Consider the following 19,684-nt stretch of genomic DNA (forward strand, 5'->3'; position numbering starts at 1 on the left):
ACTGTGCTGAGCTGGAAATGCTTCCAATTAAATGATGCTAAATCAAAGCCATCCATTATCTCAGGTTCACATATTTAAGATAATAAAACACTTCAAACAAATGACATAATTACTTTAAAAAAATGAATGAAATGGTCCTGCACTCATATATGTATATTCATTGTTTAACGTGTATCATAAATAGTTAGAATCAGAAATCTGACAGATCATTTAAACATGACAGAAGCAGACGTGTTTGCTGAGCTGAACTGTGAGCTTCAGTTCAATTTTATTAAGCTTAAAAAGGCAAACTATTCATTTAAAAATGGGTGAAAACACAGACGACAAGAACATTTAACAGTAATTGACAATGAACCTCTATCTTTTGGAAGATGGCACAAAAAAGAAAGCACTACAGAAAGTAATGATCTTTATTGCTCTATTAAACCTTGACTTGACTTGTTTTTTATTGAAAAATACTTGCTGCTTAATTGCAATGATAAATAAACATTTGTTAGAGTTCTATGAATATCCTTTATGTTTTTCTTCACTTATTTTGATCTTTTCCTTCAAGACTTTTGGTTAAAAAAAAAACACATCTATTTTCAAGGTTAGCTGTTCTAAAAAAATATGGATCCACAGAACGGATGAAATGAGACAAAAAATGGAAACCTATTCAAGCGCTTGTTTTTGCCGTATAGTTAATCATGAAAAACTAGCTTTACTGACTCGCTGTGCACCAAGAACCACCACCGTGTGCTGAGAATGAAAAAAAAATAATGACGACGACAGTTAGAGGCAGGGATGCACAGATTACTCAGCTGGTGACAGGAAATGGGTGATTTTCAGCTTGACCAGCCGTTCATGCAGGAAGGATTTTTTTTTTTTTTTCCCAGCAAAGTGAACACAACATGTCAATAACATGGCCACTAACGCTTAACCTTAAGCACAGCCTTCTCTTTTTTTTGTGTGTGTGGAAGTTTTTACTAAAGCCAGGAGACCCAGACAAGGCACCTTTTGATAGAAATTGAAAATATTTTCTTAAAAATATTTAGAAAATACAAGAAAGTGTGCATAGGTTGGACAAAATCCTTTGTTCTTCTGATCTGTTGCTATATTAAACATAGTGCTCCTTGCATAATTCAATCCAATTTGCATGCTTAAAACCAAACATGATTTGGAAGTAGAAACTCTGCAAAACAATGTTTTTTTTTATGTGATTCTTGTCATTGTCTTACCATCACGGTCAACTCAAACCGGACTTTTAGCAACATTTTAGTTGACTTTTAAAGCAGTAACAATCAGGCATGGGTCATTTGTGTGATTTTATTTTGTTTTTGTTTAAAAAGGGGGGAAGAAATTCTACAAACTTCCATAACTACAGACAATAAAACTAAACATATAACATGTTTCAAGCTTTAATGAGAAAAATCTACATTGCGTAATTAATTACATAATTTGCATTACATTTTTTTCAAATATGTATGTATTAAAGGTTACAAAAGTCCTAAATAGTTCCAAAAATATTAAGTTAAACTGAGTTGGGTTTCTCTCAAAGTGTAAGTGAGGTTTGAGGTTTTTTGATGTGAACTCTAACGGAACTTGGAAACCCCAACACGTTTATCGCCGGTCTTTCACATGCAGAGAGGGCCTCTGCTTGACTTTTGACATGCAGCTTGCTGATGCACTGAATATTTTAAAAGCTGTAGAGCAGGTTTTGTCTAATGATCAGTGGACGCTCCAAACACGAGTTTCAGGCACACCTGCACCGAATGCATCAACATGAAAAATGCACCTTGGAATTTACTGCGTCACAATATGTCACGTGACTTATTGCAGCCCAAAAGACATAAAGTGAGCTAACAAAAATGTACCTGATTTATGTTTTTGGAGGTCCCTAAATTATAAGGAAACTGAGACGGGCCGTTTCACAGGAGTTTTTAAAGGAAATTTAACCCCAAACCACAACATACACTGATCGCTGATCATTCTCATGCACACACACACACACAGAAGTTAATTTTCTGTCCGAGGGATTTCATGGTGACTATATATATGTATATATATATATATATATATATATATATATATATATATATATTTATGCTTTTTGTGTCAATTTTCCTGTTAGTTCCAACTGGTCAGAAATGACTCCACAAAAAATCAGAATGAGACTAAAACACAAGAACACACATGTATAACCTAATTTAATAGAACACAGTTCGTTGATTTTACCATTCAAAAAAATGTATTCTTTAGTCTTGGTGACGGTTATTTTAAATTTTATATTCATATTTAAATGCTTCTACATTTCATGATCTTTCTCCTTTCTACACAGTAAATCTACATTTCTGTAAAAATAATCACAACTTTAATTAGTTTTCTGCTTCTATAAAAATATTTAACATTATCCCGCATGAAAGCAAGTCCAGTCATAAAAGAATTTTAAAAAACAATATTTTGGCTGTTTTTTCCTATTGTAGAAGTGCAGAATCTGTGATGCTGTTCTGGGAATCCTCAGAAAATGTCATGTGTGGGTAGGACCGCCTGCAAGTGTTAGCATTGTGGTTTGGAGCAGGATTAAGGAAAAGGTCCAGCAAAGGGGTTTAGCCTTCAGCGAATGGAAAACGTTCAAGGGTTTAGTCCACACTGACATCTAAAGGCATAAACTGTGGATTACAACTAACTGCTTTTTGTCTCAGCGTTGTCAGAAGGTCTTCTAAAATAAAAATAAAAAGTTCAAACTCAGACACAGATTCTTGACGTTTTTTTTAATTTATTTTTCTTCCAGATATAATAAAGTTTTAATTGCTTGCATAAAATTGGTGGCTTAAACCTCTTTCCTCAATTTTTATGGGTTTTTCGTTTAACTGTGTTCTTAAATGAACAGGTTTGCTGTAATAACATTAAGAAAAAGCATCAGAATGCTGCATATTTTTTACTATATGAACAGTCCTTCCATTGTAAAGAACAACGTTCAATTCTTGCTGAAACTGACTGTTTAAATTCCAAAAAAGGTCTGCTAAAATAAAAATGACGGTTCTTTGCCGAGTTTCATCCAGACATTTTTTTTAAATAGAGCAAACATTCAAAAGCTTTAAAAGACATGAAATACAAATTTCATTTTTAAATTACATTCAGAAAAATCTAATTGTATTAAAAATTATAATTACACAGAAAACATATGCATTTTTGTATTAGGAAAATGCTCCAAAGTTGTTAATTTTGAGATTTTCGCTCAAAAGCTATAGAACAAGTTTTGTTCACTAAAACAATTTTTCATAAATGAGCATCTACTGTATCTGTCCTTCGTTGCCTTTAGCAATATACAAGCCACAGACCTTCACTGCTCTTTTATTGGTAAAATAACAAAATAATCTGTTGAAAGAAGTAATTTGACCTAGAAATTTAAAACTCCTGTGATCCAGCGCAACATAATAGGATTTTTTTAATTAAATATATCATTACACAGCAGCTACTTCAACATTAAGGTCGACTATGTGCTTTTATTTTATCCTTATTAGAAGTATTATCTGTTCACAACATAACTCAAACATGTAGGAGGATAAATGTACAAAAAATCATATGGCTAGTATGTTTTTACACACATTTAATTTAATTTCTATGACTTTCTATAGTTTTTTTTAACCGTTTGAGGTTTTCTAACCTAATCCAAAGCGACATATATAAAACAATTTTAACTAAAAACTGAATGAAGAACATAGACCGAGGCAGATTTAACCATATCTTGTGATAATATTTCTGTACCGGATAAGCAGCTCTACTTTTGCGCCTCTGAAATCACGGTGAAAGACTAGAGACGATGACCTTCCTGTCAAAGGAGGTACAACGCCTTATGCATTCCCACGAAAGCATTAAAAAAAAATCACAAACTACACTGACGAGGACACGAGACATTTGGATGAATCCTGTGGCTTCAGAGTAAGAAAGCAGAAATTCATGCAGGGGAAAAATCATAAAATGTCAAACAACAAATGTTGAAACTCTTTTCATTTGCTTTTTCCACACATTTCTCTGGTATTTACAGGTCAAGCAAATGGCTCTTCATTTTCCCCCAAACTTTTTCCAAAGCTGACAGCACAGGAATTTTTCTAATATTTGTTATAAGCTGCTTCAGCTGCAGTTCACCTGAAGATACAACAAATACAGAAACTGAAATGGAACGTGTTTCCAACTAAAGAGAAATATGTATGCCTGGAAGACCTTGGTTTGTTTTTTGAATATTTTTTCACTTAAACCTTCTATTTGTTTTCTGTCACTACAGTTTCTGTTATTAATAATAAAAACTGGTAAAAAAAAAGTACTTTAAAAAACCCTTACATTTCTTCCTGTTTGATCTAAGGTGAATACAACTTTGCCTCTCAGATTTTCTTTTCTTTTTTACATTGAAAATGAACCCAAGAAGGTTGGAGGAGATGAGAACGCTACGTTCTCCATTCAGAAAAAAATGACGCACGAATGGATGAAACTCCGCATTGAGTGACACTATTGGCTTTTTCTCGTTTTCCCCAAACATTTTATTTAGTTATTTACTCGGTATACAGCAATTTAACCAATCCAACGAAAGATCAGCCCAAGCTAAGAAACAAATTATAATATTAAAAATGAGAAGTTTTAGAGGATTTTCTACTGTATCACAATAGTCCAGAGAAGAAACAAATTCAAATGCAGTGTGCGCATGTCTAAAGAGCTCATCATTTCTATTATAATAGGGATTATTTGATCAATAAGAGGATGTTCAAGTGAAGGATTTGTTTCGAACACAAACCGTCAGATGTTTTCTTCCACAGCTGATGTGCGTCAATCTAAAAACACATTTCTCCTGGTTTTCTTCCTCCTCCACGCGCTGTTTTTGCGCGCGCTCTTACCTGTCGTAGTTTGTAGAGGGAGGGGGAGTCCTCCTCTCCCGTTTACGAACGCGGCAGCCTGCGCTTTTCTTCCACTTTTTAATAAAAAGAAATCCTCCGCTTCTTCAGCTTTCCGGCATTTCTCTGCGGTCAAACAGCTGGAAGTGCAGACCGAGCGCCGTGCCGCTGTCAGCCCGAGGATGAAGGTCCAGAAAGCGCCGCGCGCTTCGGGAACAAAGTGCTGAGCGCGGATCAAGCGGTGGTTTTCTCCAGCTGGGAAACTACAGCAGACTTAATCAAAGCTTCGTGCGCACGCCATCCATCTTTCGGTCTGAGAACAGAGAACCGGAGAAGCATGTTCCGGTCCGTTGCGCCGCCAGTCTGTTGCGCAGAGTTGTGGGGAAACGACGCGAAACAACGGTGCGTCCCGCGCGGCTGCTCCTCCAGTGTGAGTCGGGGCGCGCTCATCTCCTCCCGGCAAACGACGAGCGAGTGAGCGGCGGAATACTGGGGATCCCCTGCTGCGTCCAATCCTGACGGTGTGCAGCCCCGCGCGTGCGCGCCGCGCGCGTGTGCGCACCCAGGACCGGGAGGGACTGTGGCATCTGGGGGGGAGGGGGGGGGGGGGGGGGGCACTCTGACTTTGAACTGCGTGCCCCGGCGGTGGCAAGTGACGGCGGCGGAGCAGCGGCAGAAACTCGGTTAATGAGGCGTTTGCGCGTGACGGTCCAGACACATTTATGAAAGTAATTCCAGGCTGTCAGCTGCGGACTGCGCGTTCAGCCCCACGCATAATTCTATACATACATTTATACTTGGTATGTACGAGCACAAAGGCACAGCACTATATCTCTAATGATTTAAATAAGTTAAAAATTTGGTTTAAAAACATAATTTTAAAAATAACAGGTTAAATAGCAACAAATATTTTTTTTAAATGTTCCTGCTGTTATTTGATTTGGCTAAATCGTTTAAAGAAGAGTAAAGGAGTGAAGAGTACGGTTTTTATTCTTACGTGTCAGCTGATTATTTTTATTATTCTTAAGTATTTTTCCCTTTATACCTTAATCTCCCAATTGACGGAATCCTCATTCTAGATGTTTAATTACATGGTTTTAAAGATGCAATCACATAAAACATGTTTTTTTCTACAAAACAAAGAGGAAGTACAGATCTTTTCTGTATTTCTTTTTTTCATTATAGTGCAAATAGTGCAATAGGCAACCGTTACTTCTCAATTATTTAACCATTAACTTGGATAAAGACTTTTTTTTCCTGTCCCTTAAATAAATAACATTATCAGAGCAGACCAAATGCTTGGTTTGAGGATAAAAAATTATGTCCTTATTTTCATTTTATTTTTAACTCATTTGCTGTAACAAAGCAGGAAACCTGGGGGGGCACCTTTGTGCCACCAAAGCAAAACCTAAGTTAAACTGCTGGACTGAGGCACTATAGACAGAGGAATTTCTGTTGCTAAAATATTTCAAAATGTGCATACAAAAAGGCTAATCTGCTTTAAAAAAATAAATTAACATTTCATGACACTTGCACTAGCTCTAAATAAAATGTAAAAAATGTACATTGAGATGATGATTATTTTTTAAATTTCTTTAGTCTCCCTTTTTTTTTTTTTTTTGTAAAGTTCAGCTTCATTTTTGTGGCTTTGGGAGGTGTGTAAATGTTAAAACCAATGCTTGCCCGTCTTCCCAGCATTGGTGTACACATCACCCAACAAAACAAAACCAGTTCCTAATGCAACACAATCAATACATATGAGCTTAACACTGCCGTTGCACCTCAAACTCCCTTAGCCCACTAGATTAGTCATTTGTGTAACAGGGATGTGTTTTTCAATGAAAAGCAAAAGAAAAAAAAGGAAATAAGGAGATACTAATATTAAACATATAAAGAGTAGCTAAATTTTGAAATAGAATTTTTATTTTTGACGCTGAATCGTATCTAAGAAAACGGTACCACTCTCCTCCTTCAAATTTCAAATAAATCAATCCTTGAACAAAGGCACAAAATCTTGTTGATAGTTGTCAACTGTGTAATTTTGTAACTAATTGGTTAACTTTAGCAGTCTATCCTAACAAAACAAGACTTAAAAGCTGAATTTTTCCGCAAATAGTTTTTTTCAGCATCCCTGTTTTTTTATTTAATCCATGGGCTTCATGGATTTAGGATCATGGATTCCATGGAATCCAAATTTCTGTGATCTAAAAATTTCCCAGAACTCTCTGGAAAAAACTAGTGTGAATCAAAGCTAACTCGCTTGGCAAATACAGACCACAATGCATTGCACTTGAGCAATTGTTGAGTTAATAAAAAAAAAAAAAAAAAACTTCAAGTTTAATCATCAGAACAGAGTGGATTTAATAATAAAATTCATAAAATGTTCATATTTAATATTTTTTCACTTTGGCAAATGAGTGACATCATATTTTGGTGTTTAAAAATAAAAAATCTTTGAGCCTGTGTCCAAATTACATTAGAATCCTGCAAGAGGACCTGGCTGCAGACAACATCCAGAACAGGAAGTCCTCAGCTGGAACAGGAAGTCCCCCCATATTGTTCTTACAAAAACTTTATTTCAACCTGAGATCCACACAGTTAAGGTTTTTTTGTCTTAAGCCTTAAATATAGTTTTTATTTTATTTAAATTTCTCAACATTTTTGGGTAAGTGTTTAGGGTTAGGGTGCATAGTATAATTTTTGCTTTCAGCCAGTGATGTCAGGCGCCATCTTGTCTGCAGCCAGGTCCCTCTCAAATCCAGGGCACTGGACAGTCCTACACAATTTAGACTAGGATCTGTAGTCTATATTAGCTTCCATCTTCTCTACAGGATATGGCTTTGGAGTTTATGACAGATCATTTGTACTTCATGGACCAATATTGCATAGCTGTTTTTTTTCTTTTTTTTCTCAAACCATATCAAAAAAAGTTTTAAATCAGTGTCAAAAGTTTTTTCTGCAGACTTGCATATTGCATTATTTGCATTCGTCCGCATTATCTTATTTATTTATTCCAAACTTGGCTGACATCTGCTTTACTGAGTTGTAAAGATTTAGAAGGGGATGGAACAAAATCAGTTTGAAAAGCCCCAACCCAAATCCAGGACATATTTCAGTGCTGTTAGTTCACAGTTTCAAGTAGTGTACTCTCTACAATAAAATGTCTACAGCATACACAGTTTTCCAAAGAAATATGTTGTATTAGCAAAGGAATCTTGTTATGTAGACATTTACTGTGTTGCTATTGGTCAAATTAATTTCATTTTTGAAGTCTTACAAAGTCCTTGGTCAGTAATTGAACTGCAAATCTTTAAAGGGTGGTCACAGTCTGCAAACATCCCTGTTCCTGAGCCATGTTCATAACGGATTCCTCCCATTTTCCTTTTATTTTCACATATGCCCTCAGTCACAACTGCTCATTTTTCTGCTCTCATTCATAAAGGGTTAGGGTTACAGTAGGATTTGTAGGACACACAGACTCCTGCCTGTCTGTCTCCAGTTGGGTGAAGAAGTACTGGGAGAGAAAGACCTGTTCCAGATGGTGCCATTGTGGATTCTGCATCTCCAACTGGAGCACCTATGTGACTTTCCACAAAAACTTGATGACAATGTAAAGTCTCTTATGCCTAAAATGAACAAGACAAAGATATGAGAATTTAAAAAAAAAAAAAAATTTTTACAGATAGATTTGGAAATGCAACACAGAACATGTGAGAAAACTCACAATCCTCAGCGCTGCACTAATTTGTTGCCTCTTAGAACCACAGCATCAGGACCAGTCATGGAGGAAAACTAAACAAAGTGATTAAGCATGTACAGTACGCTACTGTTTGACAAAACATGTCTTTTGGTTTGATGAAGCATTTAATAATATTACAGAAATATATTTTGTGTCATAGTAACCAGTCAGGAGTTAGAAAGTTAACAAAAAATACGAGACACACAATTGAAGCCTAAAAAAAGGTCAACTGCTCATGTTTTCTGAGATCAAGAGAAGCTACTCTTTAAGCCTATTAACACTGCTGACTACTTTTGTACTAAAAAATTGAAGAATATAAGCCCAACTTTCAGATTTAAATAACATGGTCCACCAAAAAAGGGATGCAAAGTAACAACCAAGATGGATTTAGACTGACATGATATCACCTGACACCCAGAATAATCCTGTTTTCTCTGTTTAAATACGAATTCTTACCTTAACTTTAGCATCCCAACACGTGTTAGTAGATGGAAACCATGAGGCAACCACTGACATACCCAAGTTTGACTTGCTGACACAATGACATACCACATCTGGGGACACTTCCACAGAAAAAAGAAATCATGCAGATTTATTCATCCTTTGGGTGAAAAGAAAGAGAACCCCAAGGAAAGAAAAGTAGAGGGCAAGAGTGGAGTGCGAATCACAACACAGCACTAGCAATGGCATAAAAGTCTGAATGAAAAGTGAAGCCCAAATAATGAAACGGCAAAAAACAAACAAACCAACTGAAAGACAGGAAAAAAAAGTCAGGCTATTGTCAAGACTTTTGGACAGAGAGGAGCTGTCTGTTGAAAAAAACCCAGGGAGTGATTTTATGAGTGCGCGTGCACCTACACATACGCACAAACAGGCGTGTATGTGTGGTGTAACCTAAAGCATTCAAGCAAAACCCCACTGCGTTCGTCTGTCAGGCCAGTGAGCACTTGGGAGGGAAACAGTTGAGTTGTTAAGTACTTTCAATTCCAAATGTTACCCAACAGACACTCGGAGGTTGAAGATTTGCCATTGTGTCAGTCATCTTTAACGTGGCTTCCCCTGACCTCACCGAGCCCACGTTATCCGCTCCTCTGGCTCTTGAGCTACAGGAACAGTTGTCTGTCAACTGTAAGGCTGATGGTTCAATTTCTGCCCCAGGCAGCCCATGGCTGCATCTTCAGCAGCTCCACATTTGGATTAGAATCCACAGAAATGATACAAAGCCATTAAAAAAAATCCACGCCACAACAAAGACAAACGCTGAATCTGCATTTTTACATTTAGCATGACTAGAGAGGCACAGTGTAACAATGGGAGGGGGGGGGTGTCAAAGGACAGAGAAATTTTTTTTTCTCTTTAAAATTTTATCAGAGAACATTTGACTCCGAATCCAATATTAGTCCTTTTTCTGGAACACATCAGAGATGTTAGAGTCCCACTCCAACAAAAATTGAGTTTTTTGGTGTTTTCACATGTTCTTGTTGCATTTTCCTACCATGGAGGACATCTATTAAGAAAATTAAGATTAAAACTAAAATTCTGCATAATTCTTTATTCAAATCGTTGTAAATCAGGAGCAGACAAAAAAATGCTGTTTAATAGAGCTTGTAGGACTGACATAGGTGCTACAAACTGAAGGCCACAATGTCCCTGCTCTCCTCCATTCCGATGGATCCACTTGTAAACAAATAGATCAATGTACGTCTAGCTGGCATCTGCGAAGGAGGGTCTAAGGGCAGGGACGTCAAGTTTAGTTTAGTCTGTTTAGTTTAGTTTAGCAACAAGCTTTTGACTTATAAGACTTTATTTTCTTTATGATTCATGTTTATTACACAATTACTGGTGTGAAGCCCATTGAGACCACTATTGTTTTAAATATTGGGCTTTATAAATAAAATTGAATTGACTCAAAGCTGTACGGCTGGGTAGCTCTTATATTGCTTACCATTTTTGTTGCACCACTAGGTTAGGTTGGGGTTTTGATGGGCTGTAAGCTAGAAGAAGAGCATGTAAACAAAGGGATGATGAGAGGTCAGGGCAGGCTTACTAGGTGCCAGCTGTCCAGCTCACAACTTAGACATAAATTGTAGATTGATTCCTGCTACTCAGCAGAAACTATATTCCGAAAAACTGCAGCTTTAAAAAAGAAAATCTGGTTATAAATGGCAAAATCATGATTAAAAAACAACTAGGAACGCTTTTACAACAGACCAAAAGACGATTGGAGTGGGACTTTGAACAGATCACAAATTAAAAATAGAAAACAAAAGATCGAATATACGAATAAATTTACATTTTTACTGTGACTGCATTTAAACAAAAGCGTGTTGAAATAAATTAGATTTTCTCTCCAAAAGCTGCAACATAGAGACCTTGAGCCTGTCAGTGGAGTAAGATGGTGTCCTCAGCTTTAGATGGATGCAGGATTTTAGACACTGGTTGCTTTGGCTTAATGCAATTTTTGAACAAAGTGTTCAGTGGGTGGCAATGTGGCACCGGTAATCCTGCCTGCTGCCCTTGCCACCCTCCTCAGGCCCTGTCTCTGTGTGACATAAGAGCTCTCATACCTCAGAGAAATGTCATTGGTCAGCACACACACACACACCATTACCCTTGTAAAATGTGAAAAGAATGGACAGATTGAGGTGGGCCTGCTTAACCTTTCTCAGGAATTGAAGCTGCTGGTGAGTCCTTTTCACCAGAGAGGAGGTGTGCAGGGACCCAGGTCAGATTACTGGCCACATGAATCCCTTGGAACTTGCAGCACTCTACATCAGCTCCACTGATGACGAATGGAGCAATCATGGGTCACTTCCTTCTGAAATCAAACACCGTCTCCTTTGTTTTCTTGAGATCCAAGATGAGATTGTCGCGTTTGCATCAGACTGTGAAAAAAGCCCCACATGGTCTTTGCAAACCCTTTTTCTGATGCTTCAGATCAGACCCTCCACTGTGGTGTCATCTGTCTACTTTTTGATCTGGGGGATATTCCACATTATGTGACAGAGGTATAGGTTAGACTTTGTAAACATAGGATCAGAACTAGGGGGGTCAGAATTTATGACAATGAGATTCCTAGTTGATATTGGTTCGTTATGAAGGATCTGATTGGATTCGATTCACTGACTTAAAAAGGATCCATGGCATCTTTAGCCAAAGATTCAACTACAGTATTTTCATGACTACAGGGTGCACTTAAAAGTCTTACATTTTCTCCAAAAAGGACGGAGCGCCCTATGGTGCGGTGCAACAAGTCTAGAAGATGCAGCAGAATTTCCGTGGAAACAAGGCGAGGTGGCCCGTGTTGGAAGAACGACTCGAGCGATGGCTCAACGATCAGAGAACAGCTGGGGGAAGTCTCTCTGCAGTCACCGTTTGACTGAGGCCAGTAATGCTTGCAGAGGAAATGAAAATTGAACATTTTCAAGGAGGTCTGTCGTGTTGCTTTTGTTTTATAAAACTCTGTCATCTTTCCATCTGGGCAGGGACTACGGTGGCTTAGCAACTTCCAACGTATTACAATGAAAGACTTTCCATCTTCTGCTCCTTTTACTACGTCTTAGTCTTTTACTAAGACTGGGAGGCAGCGCTGGGTAAGTAATGCCACAGTTTTTGAATGGATTGTATGCTTGGGCTAACGTGTCTGCTTGCACTGTTCTTCAAGCTTTCGCAAAAGCCGGCATCATTCATGAGGAGCCGCATGACAAAGAAATGGACTCTGACAATGACGACAGGGAATCTGGCGTGTTCCACAGAAATTTAGCCCAGCTGTTCATTTAAGATACAGAAGATGAGGACTTTGATGGATATTTGGGTGCTGATTGATGATGGAAAAAATGAAAAATAAATCACAACCAACTCAGTTTTGCTCCCGCTGCCTTTTTTAAAACACACACTAGCATGCATGTTTCACAGGTATGTTTTAACGTGCGCGTGCCTTAAAACCCGGTGCGCCTTTTGTTTGTGTTAATATAGAAAAAGCAACCATAACTGAAACTGCGCCCCATAATCCAGTGCGCCCTATGGTCGTGAATATACGGTAGAGACTCAGAGTTAAATACCTGGGTACCGAACAGTGCCGGAGGAAGTTTTCCAGATTACTTGTATTTCTTGCAAGACAATCAAGTTTAAATTAAATTTGTAAACAAACAAGCAAGTAAACAAAAATGAATAGCAAATCTCACGAATCTTGCTCCAGGCTTTTTCCTGCACAGCTCTATTCCAATATGGAGGACTTGGTATCATACAATTCCGTCCAGGTAAAAACCGTTATTTATCCTTCATGATCAATTTTCAAATGGTTGGCACTTCCATGAATTAAAAGAGACGCCATCCATGCATAACCACCAAATCAGAGTCCCTGATTGGTCAAAGTTCTACTGGTTTCACGCTTTTTGCACGTAGAGTCCTGATATAAAAACTAGCGTAGCAACACGAGAACACGATCGAGTTTTGAATGCAGAAGACCATTAAGTGCATATACGCGTGTTTACAAACACTTTTCTTTAGAAGTGGCCACATGAACGTGTGTTGCTGAGGCCAGTGTGAGTGTGGCAAAAGGAGGCCTTGAACATTTATTGCTGCCATCATGTGTGTGTTTTTGCTGTGATGGTCGTTTTTACGTTATATAAAATAAACCCATCGGACCTTAATCCAAATGATATTTTTCAAGATCGATTATAATCGATTTATTTCATTTTGAAATGATTTTACAATCCTATAGGCTGATTTGATTAATAACTTGCTTCTGATGGATTGATCTGGTTGCATCATAAGAATTTAAATGAATTAAGTCTATTTTAATCGTTACACCCCTAGTCAGAACTCATCCTACATTTTTACCTTTTCTACAGGAACTGAGGCCTCAGAGAGAGGATTAAAAATCCTGTGTGTTCTATGTGCTCAAGTTTGTTTACCAATGATGCAATGTTTTAGATGCCAACATCAACCAACAGCATCTTTACATGGATCTTCAATTTTATGACATATCATGTACAGTAGAGGTGCAATCTATGTCAGTGCCACTAGTGGATTTTTATTGAAAGTAGTGAATAAAAACAACAGATTTTTTTTTCTTAGGGTCTTTTTGGCTTCTCAAGCTGAGATATGTGACATTGGTGTGAAATGGCTTTCATTTCAGGCGTGTTACATACTACAAACCCGCAAAAACATTAGTTGGTGCAGAACCTTCGTATTGTTGTGACTGGGATGAAGGACAGGGCTGTAATCTGGAACAAATTAAATTTCCTTCCACAACTTTCTGGCATTTTGGAAGTGTCAAAAGTACTTTTATTTTGTCTACAAACTCTGGATGAACTACAATTTTTTTTTTCTTCACACTGACATCTTTTATATATTCCTGAATGTGGCCTGAGACTGGCTTTGAATGCTTAGTGTTTCTGATCTGATATTTCATTGCTGCCTCTCTAAAAACAATGTACCACAGCTTTCTCTGCCCAGTTCCTGCTCTGCTATTTGAGTGTCTCAGTGCTGGTCAGCGGGGATCTGTATTCTGACGTTAACATCAAATTGCTGTCGACACATGTCCCAAAGTGAGGGCTTTGTGTTGCACCTCGGATATTGGAGGGCATGTGACCCACCACGCTAGTGCCTCTGGTTGCAAAATCCAAATGCTGATAAAAGTCAGGTAAAACCTTCAAGTTAGCCTGGAGGAAATCCCCACCAGCAATGATTACTCCCTGCAGGAGGCAGGTTGCAGATTCCCAATGGAGGAAACTGAAGGCCACGTTTGTGTTTTCATCAGGTTGTGTAGAAAGGGGACTGAGCACTATATAAAGAAAGTAAAGGCAGTTTTTTTTATTTTATTTTATACTTTTGACTCACTTTTTATATAAATATGTGCTCAATAAAAACATTTAAAATAATTAATTTTAATGTAAAATTGTCATGGAAGAACCACAAATCAGGCTTATAAAGCTGTTATATGTGTCCTCTGAAGTGTAGCCTCTGTACTCTTTCATTATTGCTAATGTTTCAAACAATACTTTTAACTTCTAAATATCTCAAATAAATTGCAATGAAGATAAAAATACAAATGTATGTCTCACTGTTGGAACTCTTTTCTCTTTTCTACCATCAAAATATGTTTTTGCTCCCATTGTTTTACATTAGCATGTTCCATCTGGTGTACTTTCCAGTTGAAAAGACTTTTCAAAGCTGTGCTTTTAAACTCCAAGGTTTTGGCATGCCATTTGTATTTTCTTGGCTAGTTCAAAGACAAAAAGTTAATTCTATTGTTGAGACATTGTCGTGTTATGTTTAGTTTTGGGGCCTGATAGTCATTTCACCACACAGGGTATCCAAACTATCCCTGGGCCCCGTCAGCTGTATTACATTTTAAAGAAACCATGATCCAAATGTGACACCAAGCAAAATTTTATCTTCATTCAACAATACAGTATTGTTCTAGAATAATTCAATTTATTTTTCAAATTTTTTTTTTTTTTCAAAAAACATTGATTTTTTGCTTTTGGCCTCTGTCTGTAACTCTTTAAACTAAAAAAGTGAGGTTGTACAGTGTTGCATGTAGAAAGAGGAAACACACATGTATACACAGTGCTCAGTTTCAGGTTTAAGTGGTTAGGTGGCTCAAAGGAATGCTCTGCACACATGCACACATTCCCAGCGACAGATCACTTTACCAATGGCTACGCTACATGTTAAGTGCCAGATGAACCTGACTAGACTTGCCCTTAGGGGGTCTTAAATTTGTTTTGTTAGTTAGGTTTTGGTGTGTTTCTGTGGTTCAAGCATGGAGGTCGTGGAGTGTCTGCCTTGTCTCCGTCTTTGGTTACTTGTTTTATCAGTTGTTTTAATGGTCCAAGGTGAAGTTGGATTATCTTTACTTAACAATGGCTTTACGCTTAACAAATGTGGAATGGAATCATCTGTTTCATATAGGGGGAATGCAGAGTATTCCCCGAGGACAGGTCACTGAGCACACCATTATAAGCTATTTCTTTATTGCAACAAAGGTCCTGGGAAATGTGAAAAAAAGTGTCATCTAGCTTGTGAAACTGTTTGTTTTAATGATAATACTTTGGAAAAAGATCAACATAGCCATATTGATTATGTGTAAGGTACTTTGAGGCATGGCACACAAGCTATTTATTGTTTGTTCTCTATTGATTTCAGCTCAAGTGCATGAATCAGATATTGGTGGATATGAAAAGTATCTCTTTGCTGTGGTTAAGGCTGGTGCCATGCATTTTAGAAGTAATTAATACCAACAAATAAAAAATATAATCTTTCACTTTGACATTTACCAAATGAAAAGACAGACAAATGTCTTTTAACTTGGAGTGCCCACAGGAGACCTTGAGGTTTTATGACAATTATGACTGGAGGGTGTATGCTAATAGAAAAGTTGTCGGATTTTTGAGGTTCCCCCCCACACACATCCCCAAACCCCAAACAATGTTTGACCAAAACCAGAACCACATTTTTCTTATTCAATATTTTTTTTCTCACACGACTCACTGAATCAGTGTGACTTTGGCCACCACCTTCCCATTAGGTGCTTCAACTGCCCCCTTTAGTGCAGTCTGCATCAAAGTGTTCATTTAGATAATGAACTGATTCACTTTCCCCAAGAAACTCTTCAAACAGCTTTCATTTCCAACATGTTGTTCAGACATGCTGGGATTTTTGCAGCAGTTCCTGTTTTTCGGAACCAAATGACGGCTTTCATGTCATCCACATCTGTGCTGCTGCCATCCAAACTTTATGAATTGTGTCACACATTCAGTATATTACAAAAATATAAATCTATCCACCCATAACTTTTGTACTTTTTCATTGAAGATTATAAAGATAAAAACATGACTTTGTCGTTGTCAGATTAATAAAAGATTTCTTTTTCTTTTACACACCCGGCTACAAGCATTGTGACATTCTTGCTGAGGATCACCGTCAAGTGACGCGCGTTTAGCACACGGTGTTCACTCTGGACTTTCGCTACCCGATACTAGTGCATGTCCGCCACTTACATTTGGAAGATGCTTGGTGTGAAATGTCGAAGCAGTGCAAACCTGGGGAATCTTGGTTCTTTCTTTCACAGCTCTATTCTGATAAATAAAAGACTTGATGGAATTCTGGCTGGGAAGAAACTGCAATTATTAATTTCTCCTCCATGACCAATTTTCAAACGGTTGGCACATCCTTAAATTCAAATGGCCACCAAACATACGTCACTACCAAATATGAGTCCCTGATTGGTCAAAGTTCCACCTGGTTAAACTTTCAACAAGCGTTCGATGGCCGCACGTTTTTTACTTAGAGCCTGAAAACAGTTTTAGAAACTCGCATAGCGGCGTGTGAACACAGGGATTTTGAACAGGAATTTCCATATGCTTACATAGACTTTTCAGCGGAAGTTGAGGATAGAACACGCATTGCAGAGGGCTGTGTCAACGTAGCTTCAGATCCGTACGAATGCCGCAGATGTTTGGGTTGTCGGAGCCCGTGGAGGATCATGAAGAGGAGCAGCGTCATCTTAAAGTAAGCGCAGCTATGTCTTGCAGCTATGCAGCCACTTCAAAGGATGTCATGAAAATGGAACGTACCATTGTCGTGCGTGTGGTAAGTGTATTGTGAAGTATTTGTAAAGGTCATGTAAGCCACACGCACTTATGACGGATGAGTGATGCTGTCGTAGGTTGCCCTAACACCCTACATAAGACATAAGTGAGGTGGGCACTGGCTCCTTACAGACTGGCAGGGTGTGAAGGTGATATGTAAGTGACTGTAGGACATCCATAGGATGCCTGTCTAAACTATCCTCTGATCGTCTAGTTTTCTCTTTTCCTACAGGTTGCGGTGTTCAGGTTTCAGGGTTTGAAAAACTGTGTCCATTTTTCACCTGTAGGTGGCCCGTATCTACCTGTGAGGAGAGTTGTGACAAAGGCATTGCTCTTGTGCCTTTGCAAATTCTGTCAGCACCGAATAACATTTTACAGTTCTATGCTAGCCGATGTGGAATAGGACAAGCAGCTGTTCAAACTGCAAACACAAATGGGAGAGGATTCATATGAGGATATTGATGTGAAAAAGCAACTATTATTCAGCAAATAAGGCAGACTGGATACACAGGATGTATCCAGTTCCATAAATCCAAGAGAGTCATGTTTTTTCCTGTCTGTCATTCACTTAGTCCCTTATCCATTAGGGAAAAAGGGACAGGCTGAGCTTTAAGGACAAGCTTCGTGTAGAATCACTGCTCATCCATACAAAAGAAAACAGTTGAGGTGGTTTAGGCATTTGTAGGGATCTGTTCAGGGCAATTTATGGTGGAATTTTCAAAATTGACGCTAGAGAGAACATTTTTATTGTCACCGTGCAAATACAATGTGCTGTGCAAGCTGCTATTTGCTAAGGTAAAAAGCTTTAGTACTGCACCAATGACAATTTCTGGTTTTCTTTCTTGCTCATAACCTGTGCTTATTTGTGGATTTATGCACATCATTTTATGACAGTAACATGTGATGTGTTGCTCATTCTAGATGCACATAAAATGAATTTTTCTGTGGCACTAGAATTTTTTGTTTTACTGTAAATAAAAGAACTAAACTCATAAAATACCTATAAACAAATAAAGGAAAACTGGCACATGTAGCAAAATAGATTCTTCTGTCAAAACAAAATAACGTGTAAACCCAAAATGAAACACGAATAAGCCTTTTGCAAATACAGAGCTCTGGTTGGTTGAAAATTTTTGGAAAATGCCAACAAATGGTTCTATGGTTATCTTCCCATCTATAAGTATAAAACAAGGTCACACATGTTTGACTAATTCTACACATTTTGTACCTGAATATTATTAAAGAAACCAGGGCAAGATCCATACATAACAAGACACCTATAAAGCTGAGCGAAAATAAAGAAATAAAATCAATTCAACAACAACAATAAATAAGTGGATGGGGGGAAAAAAGAAGCAATTATGCCTTATGGGGCGGAGTGCACACATCTCAAAACAAAACTACGGAAGCTGGGGAATCTGCACAAGGTACCGCTGACAGAGCACTTTCACAAGGAAAATAGGAATGGATAAGATACAGCCATTTACAAACACACTCACACACACACAAAACACACACACACACACACACACACACAGGGACATAAGAACTCATGAATTAAGTCTATTGTTTCCCAAAGCAGTTCATCTCAGGTGCACTGGTTTCTATCCTCAATATGGCAGAGACTGTTTCTTCACCTGCTGCCCCACTACACTGATGATCATCGATGAAATACTGCTAGCATAAAAAAAGAGTATCAGCCTAAATCACATAATAACATATATAAAAACAGTTCCTCGGACACTGAGCTGAAACTGTTGCAGCACAGACCCTGACGTCAAAGTACCTCTGAGGAAAACCAAAATGAACATGAAGACCCTAAAACTGAACCAAATGAACAAAAAAAATAAAGACTGTTTCCCACAGCTGTCTGTGGACAGAGTTTTCTAAATTTGTTTGCTAGCCTATGTATTTAACATTAGCGTCTCTTTAGCTCTGAGACAACAATCTCCATCTGCCATGATGTCTAAACGACAAATGGAGGCTGTACTTAGAAAATCGGAGTAAAACGATGCAGTAAACCTACCTAGAAAGAATTACATTTTTAGTTTAATTTCAGAAACATTTTTCATCATTTAAACTGACTTTTCTAATGAAAAACAAACAAAAACACATTTGATATTGTGAACAAGTTTGGGAGTTACAGGTATTGTCAGTACACCAATGCAGCTAATGCTTCTAGCGTGGCTAACGTGTAGTGTGTCACAAACAAGTTTTAGGCTATGTCCGAATTCTCACCCTACTTCCTAACTACTGAAAAACTATCTAGTGCGGGGCTATGTAGTGCCCTGGTTATGAAAAGCAATTCGGACACCATGCTCACTACTTTTTGGTTTTTAAGCGGGGAACATGACATCACCGATTTCACAAAGTGAAAAACGAATCGATTTGAGCGTTTTACAATGACTATGAATCCACTGTGTTCTGAATATGAAAACGATGGTTTATTAAAGAAATACATTTTCTGCGCAAAAAGTGTT

General features: G+C 37.9%; 1 protein-coding gene across 9 annotated transcripts in view; it reads right to left on the reverse strand.

Annotated features, from left to right (window-relative positions):
• The window catches only part of LOC101157835 (teneurin-3), a 324,490-nt gene extending 319,022 nt beyond the window's left edge, over positions 1–5,468 (reverse strand). For all 9 annotated transcript variants that reach the window (XM_023954877.1, XM_023954876.1, XM_023954872.1 and 6 more), the window contains exon 1: positions 4,869–5,468. The gene's annotated coding sequence lies outside the window, so the exon portion shown is untranslated. The remainder of the gene's footprint in view (positions 1–4,868) is intronic.
• Positions 5,469–19,684: the final 14,216 nt, after the last annotated feature.

Source organism: Oryzias latipes, chromosome 1 (assembly GCF_002234675.1).
Source record: "Oryzias latipes chromosome 1, ASM223467v1".
Lineage (NCBI taxonomy): Eukaryota > Metazoa > Chordata > Actinopteri > Beloniformes > Adrianichthyidae > Oryzias > Oryzias latipes.